Raw genomic sequence first — 9182 nt, 5'->3', positions numbered from 1 at the left:
GTGACGACATCAGTGACGTCACTGATGACGTCATCAGTGATGATGACGATGACGATGCGGATGCCGGTGACGTCGTCAGTGATGATGACGATGACGATGTGGATGCCGGTGACGTCATCAGTGATGATGACGATGACAATGTGGATGCCGGTGACGTCATCAGTGATGATGACGATGACGATGTGGATGCCGGTGACATCAGTGATGATGACGATGACGATGGGGATGCCGGTGACGTCATCAGTGATGATGACGATGACGATGTGGATGCCGGTGACATCAGTGATGATGACGATGACGATGTGGATGCCGGTGACGTCATCAGTGATGATGACGATGACGATGTGGATGCCGGTGACGTCATCAGTGATGATGACGATGACGATGGGGATGCCGGTGACGTCATCAGTGATGATGACGATGACGATGTGGATGCCGGTGACGTCATCAGTAATGATGACGATGACGATGCGGATGCCGGTGACGTCATCAGTGATGATGACGATGACGATGTGGATGCCGGTGACGTCATCAGTGATGATGACGATGACGATGTGGATGCTGGTGACGTCATCAGTGATGATGACGATGACGATGTGGATGCCGGTGACGTCATCAGCGACGATGACGTCATCGGGGGTCACGCGACATCGGCGGGGGTCACGTGACCTCGGGGGGGTCACGTGACCTCGGGGGGTCACGTGACCTCGAGGAGGGGGTCACGTGACCTCAGGGGAGTCACGTGACCTCGGGGGGGGGGGGGGTCACGTGACCCCCCACGAGGTCACGTGACCCCGGTGGGGGGCTCGCGCGGTGCATTATGGGACATTTCCCATGATGCACCGCGCGGTTACGCCGACGGCGACGGCGACGGCGACGGCGACGGCGACGCCGCTCAAGCCGGAAACGGGCCCCTAAGAGCTGCGCTCTAAAAAATGAAAGCCGTTTACAACTCCCTGTAACGCCGAATTAGAGCGCAGCTCTTGAGGAGGTGGAGGGAAGGGTACTGGGGGGTGGGTCAAGTGACCTCGGGGGCGGGGGGTCACGTGACCTTGGGGGTCACGTGACCTTGTGGGAGTCACGTGACGTCGGGGGGGTCACGTGACCTGGGGCCACGTGACGATACCGATGACGTCATCAGTAGCGTCACTGATGACGCCATCAGTGATGATGATGACGATGCGGATGCCGGTGACGTCATCAGTGACGTCACTGATGACGTCATCAGTGATGATGACGATGACGATGCGGATGCCGGTGACGTCATCAGTGACGTCACTGATGACGTCATCAATGGCTATGACGTCAACGGGGGTCACGTGACCTCGGGGGTATCCCCAGGTCACGTGACCCCAGGGGGGGTCACTTGACCTGGGTAACCATCGTGACCCTCGTGAGGGTAACCCTAGTAACCCTTGTGAGGGCAACTCTCGTGACCCTCGTGAGGGTAACTCTCGTGACCCTCGTGAGGGTAACTCTCATAACCCTCGTGACCCTCGTGAGGGTAACCCTCGTGTAGGTTACCCTCACGAGGGTTACTAGGGTAAGTAACCCTCGTGAGGGTAACTCTCATAACCCTCGTGACCCTCGTGAGGGTAACCCTCGTGAAGGTTACCCTCACGAGGGTTACTAACCCTCGTAACCCTCAAAAGGGTTACCTTCACGAGGGTTACCCTCACGAGGGTTACTTACCCTTGTAACCCTCACGAGGGTTACGAGGGTTAGTAACGAGGGTTACGAGGGTTAGTAACCCTCGTGAGGGTAACCCTCGTGAAGGTAACCCTTTTGAGGGTAACTAACCCTCGTAACCCTCGTGAGGGTTACGAGGGTAAGTAACCCTCGTGGCCCTCGTGATCCTCGTGAGGGTAACCCTCATGAGATTAACCCTCGTAACCCTGGTAACCCTCACGAGGGTTAGGAGGGTTGCGGTTACGCCGACGGCGACGCCGACGCCGCTCAAGCCGGGAACGGGCCACTAAGAGCTGCGCTCTAAAAAAGTGAAAGCCGTTTACCACTCCCTGTAACACCGAATTAGAGCGCAGCTCTTGAGGAGGAGGACGGAAGGGCACTGGGGGTTGAAGTGACGTGGGGAGGGGGGTCACGTGACCTTGGGGGGTCACGTGACGATGCCGATGATGTCATCAGTGACGTCACTGATGACGTCATCCGTGATGATGACGATGACGATGCGGATGCCGGTGACGTCATCACTGACGTCACTGATGACGTCATTAGTGATCATGACGATGACGATGCGGATGCCGGTGAGGTCATCAGTGACGTCACTAATGACGTCATCAGTGACGATGACGACGCGGACTCCGATGACGTAATCCGTGATGATGACGATGACGATGCGGATGCCGGTGACGTCATCAGTGACGTAACTGATGACGTCATCAGTGATGACGATGACGATGCGGATTCCGGTGAGGTCATCAGTGACGTCACTCATGACGTCATCAGTGATGATGACGATGACGATGTGGATGCCGGTGACGTCATCGATGACGTCTTCGGGGAGATCACGTGACCCTGGGGGTGGTCACGTGACTTCGGGGGGTCACGTGACTTTGGGTGTCACGTGACCTTGGGGGTCACGTGACCCTGGGGGTCACGTGACCCTGGGGGAGGGGTCACGTGACCTCTGGGGCCACGTGACCTTGGGGTGACCTTGGGGGGTCACGTGACCTTGGTTACGCCGACGGCGACGCCGACGCCGCTCAAGCCGGGAACGGGCCCCTAAGAGCTGCGCTCTAAAACTAAACCGTTTACAACTCCTTGCAACGCCGAATCAGAGCGCAGCTCTTGAGAAGGAGGAGGGAAGGATATCTGGGGGAGGGTATACCCCTCCTCCCGCCTCCTCACCTCCTCATCCTGCCTGCTACTCCTCGCCCGAGCGGCGTCGCCGTTGCCGTCGGCGTAACCGTGAGTTCACGTTACCCTCGTGACCGCACGGGGGTCACGTGAGGTCACCGGGGACGCGTGACCTCTAGGTGGCTACGTCACTTTATGGGGGTCACGTGTCGTCACCGGGGGCACGTGACCTCAAGGGGGTCACGACCCTTCATGGGGGTCACGTGACCTCACGGGGGTCACGCCACGTCACCGGGGTCACGTGACCTTACGGTTACGCCGACGGCGACGGCGACGTCGCTCAAGCTGGCAACGGGCGCCTAAGAGCTGCGCTTTAAAACGTACACGGTCAGGGCGCTTACATTCAACTAAGTTTATTAGGATATCACAAACGTCAACATGCGAAACAATTGACAATTACCCTTTCACCAAGTTATTAATATGCAATAGTGTTAAAAGCACCTGCGAACGCAACTGCCCATTCCTAGAGTGCTATCGATGGCACCAGACTTGTACACTTTACTGAAAAATAGTAAGGAATTACATTTACAATTACTCGAGGCTAAATTGTAATTTATTACAATTACAATTACCCTCCCATGAAAGTAACTGACCGTTACCCCAAAAAGTAATCCGTTACTTTCGTGCGTTACTTTTAACATTATTGTCCTCAAGTAAGAAACAAAGGGAAGAGGGTTATTCAAGTTCTTATTGTTGCAACCTGTTCCATTTAATGACCTTGAGTATTTTGAGCAACAGCTGGCTCTCGAAAGTCTCGTCAGACATTTTGCGTTATTTCTTACTCAATATGTCGACTGCTACGCTGAACACCATTTGAGCTGAGGCACTGGATGGGAGTGCCATATTGTTCCTCACGAATGCTTCATGCTCTGCATTGAGCTTTTTCAGCGAAGCAAGGTAAGTACTATTTACCTCGAATGTAGAGCAAAGCTTCGTCGTTGCAGCCGTTGCCATGCTATTCGAGAGATTTAGTAGATCCTTTCGATACCTCCGAGACCCGCGATAACGGTACCCGATAACGATATGATGCATACGCAAAGACGACGGCGAACTATCGGATATCATTATCGGAGTCATCGGACCGATCTACTAAAATTCTTCATTGTCTAAATCGCGAAGCTAAAGAAGTCATCAACAGCAAAACATAGTTGTAGCAGTAAGGGGATAAATAAATAATAAATAAGATTTGGCTCGATATTCTCCTTCCTTTAGTACAGAACAGTTCGAGCCTCACTTGAGACGTTGGTGAATAAAAAAAGTTTCCAGTATATAAATATAAGTAATAAAAGAAAAAGAAGGACACTCATAACAACAATTAATTAGAGCGTCGGTTAAAACAAGGAAATGTAAACGCACGTTTGCCGTGTGTACTTTTCTTGGTGCCGTTCAAAAACGCACGGAGCACGGACCGACTGCAGTTTACTCCGGTGTTCTCCAGACAGACGTCCGCTGATGCCACGGGCAGCAAAATGTAGAGTACTAAGTAAGCCGCGCCATGGCCCCACTCACGAATTTCACGCTCTCCTCAAGCCCAGAATATCAAGTCTACGTCAGCCACCGCAAAAAGCTGACTCACAAAAAGGGTAGGGTAGACGGAGCGTTGTCTCGTGTTGTGACATTATGAAAATGGTCTTAGTCACTATAGACCTTTCCAGCGGCAGTCTCGAACGAAGCGATTTACAGCGGGCGTCCCTGGTTTTGAGAGGGTACGTCAGCGTTGCCCGACTGCGCTGGGCTGTGGGTTTTCTCGTCAGTGGGCTGTGGCAGCCTGCGTAGGCGCACTTCCGGACGCTGGTGGAGGCTAAATTGCCCCGTTGTATTTTTTATTTTCTGTTCTATGGCGAATAAAATTTCTCGTGGTTTTTAAGAATGCATTGCACTATTTTTGGAAACAAAAACAAAGAAATGTAAGCTGTTTTGGTGAGTCCGTGACCGACAGAACAAATGCAACTGGAGTGTTTGTTTCATTTTATGTTGATCTTTTTACGGCACTCAGCCGTGTCAATCTACAAAGGTCTTAACCGTCGAAAATATTTGACCACACAGGGTATCCGAACTGCATCAATATTCCTCGCCCACAACATGAAATTCAACGAGCCTCATCAATCGAAAAACATATAATGCACGTACCCCACGGTGCCGCGTTATTCGAACAGGATTTGAGAAAGGTCTCGAATAACACAGCATTTCCAATATACGGAGTCGACGATAGTCACCTCACGACGATCGGACGGAATCCGGCGTGTTTTGGGGCACATGTAGAAGAGAGCTCCTTTTTTGCACAGCTTCATAGCAAAAGAACGAACGTGTCTATTTCATCCTCACACCTCGGACCCGACTCTATCAGCTATTTTTTGCGAAGACCCGGAACATAGCCGGGAAGGCTTTTTGGAGATCATCTCAACGGAAATAATCCTCCAAGAACGTCAAACTGCCCGCGTCGCGGGCTGCTTGACGTTCGCTCTCTTCGTTCGTTTCCTACGAAGGCCGAGCTGGCTATGAGCCCTGGTAGTCCCTGGTTCTCACAGTGGAAGGTAACACACAAAGAGTAAGTATCCTAAAAAAGGCAAATAAAGTAAAAACTTCCGAGAAATTCCGGTGAACTCCGAACGCACAATGCAGGTGAGGAGTCACGCTGACCGGGTTTCCACAGCTCGGGCGGGTGGCAGAAATTTCTGGCTGATAGGGGTCGCTCGATTCGCAAAATGGCGGCGGTCAGCGAGCTCGTTTTGCAAAGGTAAGGACATTGTTAATTCTTTTCAGTGCACTTACCGCCTCGAGCTTCTCGAAGAGTCGCACAATCACTTGGTGTCCTCCTCTTCGCGTCTTCGATCGCAAAGAAAAAACAAAGGAACTAAAAAAAAGCGGAAATGACTTGCCCCCCCCCCCCCCCCTTTTTTTTTCTGTAGAATTGTTCATTTGGATTTGTTGACATTGATGTTAGGGTCTAAAAAAAAAGATAGATTCAGGAGCTTGGTGTTGCAAAAAAAAGGGTTTGCGGAACTGAGAAGTGCCAAGCCTCTCTTTGCGCCGGTCGATTCGCGTGACAGTTTCACTGCGCTCGACTTTACCAAAATGAAAAAAAAAAAAAAAATCTTTATTTAGAATTGGGGGGGAGGGGGATTGGTTCTGAAAAAAAAATGTAACGGATTACAAGGAAGCCGTTACGTAAAACATGTAACGGAATTACTTTAAAATTACTCTAGAAAATATGTAATTAATCCGTTAATAAATTACTGATAAATGTAAGGGATTACAAGTAATTTCGTTACTTGTAACGGATTGCGTACAAGTCTGGATGGCACACTAACACACATGCAATTCTCGCAACGCGACATGAAATGGGCCTCTGCAGTATCCCTCGTGACTTGCTGGCCATATCTCCCCAGGATGGTCGTATCTTCTAGCTAAGGCGCACACCTACACCTGCTGCGATGAAGAGTGAGATTGCCCGAGGACGATGATCTAACTGAAAGCGCGTGTTGCCTAAGTCTGTCATTCACGTACAGAGCGCGACACTGTTAGGGCAAACAAGCGATCGCCGGTTTTTTCAGTTTTTCTTTTTGAAACCAAGGGATGTAATCCAAGTTATTATTGCTTCTGAAAGGCTCATTTAGTTTTATAATGTAAGCGATAACATTTCGGGCCTGCTAGTACTATTTCAAAGTAAAGTTCGAAAATGCGCCAATGTCCTGTGCGCGCTAACACAGTCGCGATGTGTACCTTCTGGTTTGCCCGATATATACAATTTCACTTTTTAGAGCGCAGCTCTTAGGCGCCCGCTTCCGGCTTGAGCGGCGTCGCCGCCGGCGTAACAGCGCGGTGCATTATGGGTAACTTTTCCCGCTAAATCTAGCGGAAAAATTTCCCCGCTAAATGTAGCGGAAAAAATTTCCCGCTACATCTAGCGAAAAAAAATTTCCCCGCTAAATCTAGCGGAAACATTTCCCTGCTAAATCTAGCGAAAAAAATTTCCCCGCTAAGCCTAGCGGAAAAAATTTCCCCGTTAAATCTAGCGGAAAAATTTCCCCGCTAAATCTAGGGGAAAAATTTCCCCGCTAAATCTTGCGGAAAAAAATTCCCGTTAAATCTAGCAGAAAAATTTTCCCACTATGCCTTGCGAAAAAATTTCCCCCCGAAATCTGGCGGAAAAATTTCCCCGCTAAATCTATCGGAAAAATTTCCTTGCGAAATCTGGCGGAAAGATTTCCCCACTAAATCTAGCGGAAATATTTTCCCGCTAAATGTAGCAGGAAAATTTCCCCGCTAAATCTAGCGGAAAACTTTTCCCCGTTAAATCTAGCGGAAAAATTTCCCCGCTAAGTCTAGAGGAAAAATTCCCCCGCTAAATCTAGCGGAAATATTTCCCCGCTAAATCTAGCGGGAAAATTTCCCCGCTAAATCTACCGGAAAAATTTCCCCGCCCCCGCTAAATCTAGCGGAAAATTATCTCTGGGGGTCACGTCTCGGGGGCCCCCCCCCCCCCCCCCCCCGAGGTCACGTGACCCCAACGCGATTTCGGGGAGGGCGTCACGTGACCTCAGGGGCGGTCCCGTGACCTTGTGGCCTTGGCTCTTCCTCCTCAAGAGCTGCGCTTTAATTCGGCGTTACAGGGAGTTGTAAACGGCTTTCATTTTCTTAAATACTGACCTAACCAGGCAGATTTTTTTTCTCATTTAAGACACCCTCCTAGCATTGCGCCAACCTTTTCCTACCATTCTTCGCACAGGCATGACCATTGCGTTTACCGCGATTAACACTCGCACCCAAACAACTCAATTAATGTCCACAGCGACATAATGCCTCCTTGCCACTCTTTTGAGCCTATGTATCTCCTAGGAAGCTAAACTCGTCGAGCACAACTTTGTGCCCGAAAGTTGCGGAACGCGCTAATTGGACTCTCGCGACGCTGACGTCAAGTCGAGCGAGGTGTCAATCATTAGAACGCTCATCTCTTCGAGATCGGCAGAATGTAGCAAAGTTATTGAGGCGCGCGTGGAGCGCGCGAGGAGCGCGCTGATTGAACGGCTGCGCCGATGACGTAGCGACCGTTTGTCCCTACATCCCTACGCCAAGCTAAAATTAATGCTTTGTAGATTGTCCCTAGGCGACCTGCTGCCGCTCCAAATCCCTCCAAAGTTTGTGTCAAACAGAAAGTGATTCGAAACCTCGTTTGTTGAAGTTGTCGCTGACGTCAAAGTGACGTTTCCGAACTTTGCGAGAGCCGTGGTTTGAGCTCGAAATCTTCGCTTCGGATCGAGGCGAAGTTCAACTTTGTGAACATGGCGGTGCCGTACGCTGCGGCCGAGCTTATCTTCCGCCACCGTCGACGTCGCTACCGAGACCACCGGGACGCCTTTCAACTCCCCGACGACGACTTTCGGCGACAGTACCGGCTATCGAAGAACGTTGTGCGTTGACTCTGCGACGAACTTCGTTCGGCGCCCGGACTCCAGAGGCGGCGTACAATCGCATCCACCATAACCGTGGAACAGCAAGTTCTCTGCGCGCTCCGGTTCTTCGGAACCGGTAGCTTTCAAGGCATGGTGGCGACTGACAAACACCTGTCAGTCTCCCAGATGACAGTGAGCCGGGCTGTCAGAGTTCTTGCTGCAGCCATCGTGGAGTGCCTCCACGATGGCAGCAAGTCCGCCACCAAGGAAGGCTTCGCCCGAGTCGACGGCATACTTGCCGGCGTCCTTGGGTGCGTGGATGGGAATCATGTCGCTATCCTGGGCCCGCGAGATACGGAGGCCGTCACCATGGCGGCCTACTGGTGCCGAAAGCATCACTACGCACTCAATGTTATGGTGGTAAGTGGTGCAGTGCCTCTCTTTTGCTGTCCTATTCCTTTATGAACTGAGTGATACGGTGATTCGGCAGTTAATTGAGTAGCAACCAATGATTCCTCTGCGGACGGCGCGCTTCTCAGTGATACACACGCCGTCCGACTTCCTTTCGAACGGCACTTGAAGGCGCCAGTGGAATGCCGTCGGGGGGCACTTGAACGCTCTGCAAGAGTGCCGTCGGGCGACCCCCTAGACATAGCCTTTTTAATTTTTATTTTATCTGTCAAGTTGATAGCAAATGTTCATTGAGGGACCAATTACTCCATTTTAAAGGTGCAAAATAGACAAAACAAGGTTCATCGAGTCAAGATCTTGCGGCGCGACAAAAGTGGTGTTCGGCGAGGTCGTCGCCGCCGCAATACCCGTTTGTGAGTAAAAAAACGGCCTTGAATGCTTTTGCACTGCGTGTCGGATCATGTCCTCCTATTATGAGTATGACCAGTGAACACTGGGGAA

The sequence above is a fragment of the Ixodes scapularis genome, unplaced genomic scaffold (assembly GCF_016920785.2).
Source record: "Ixodes scapularis isolate PalLabHiFi unplaced genomic scaffold, ASM1692078v2 PGA_scaffold3__209_contigs__length_174095766, whole genome shotgun sequence".
In the NCBI taxonomy this organism is placed as follows: Eukaryota; Metazoa; Arthropoda; class Arachnida; order Ixodida; family Ixodidae; genus Ixodes; species Ixodes scapularis.
Note: the sequence above shows the minus strand (reverse complement) of the source record.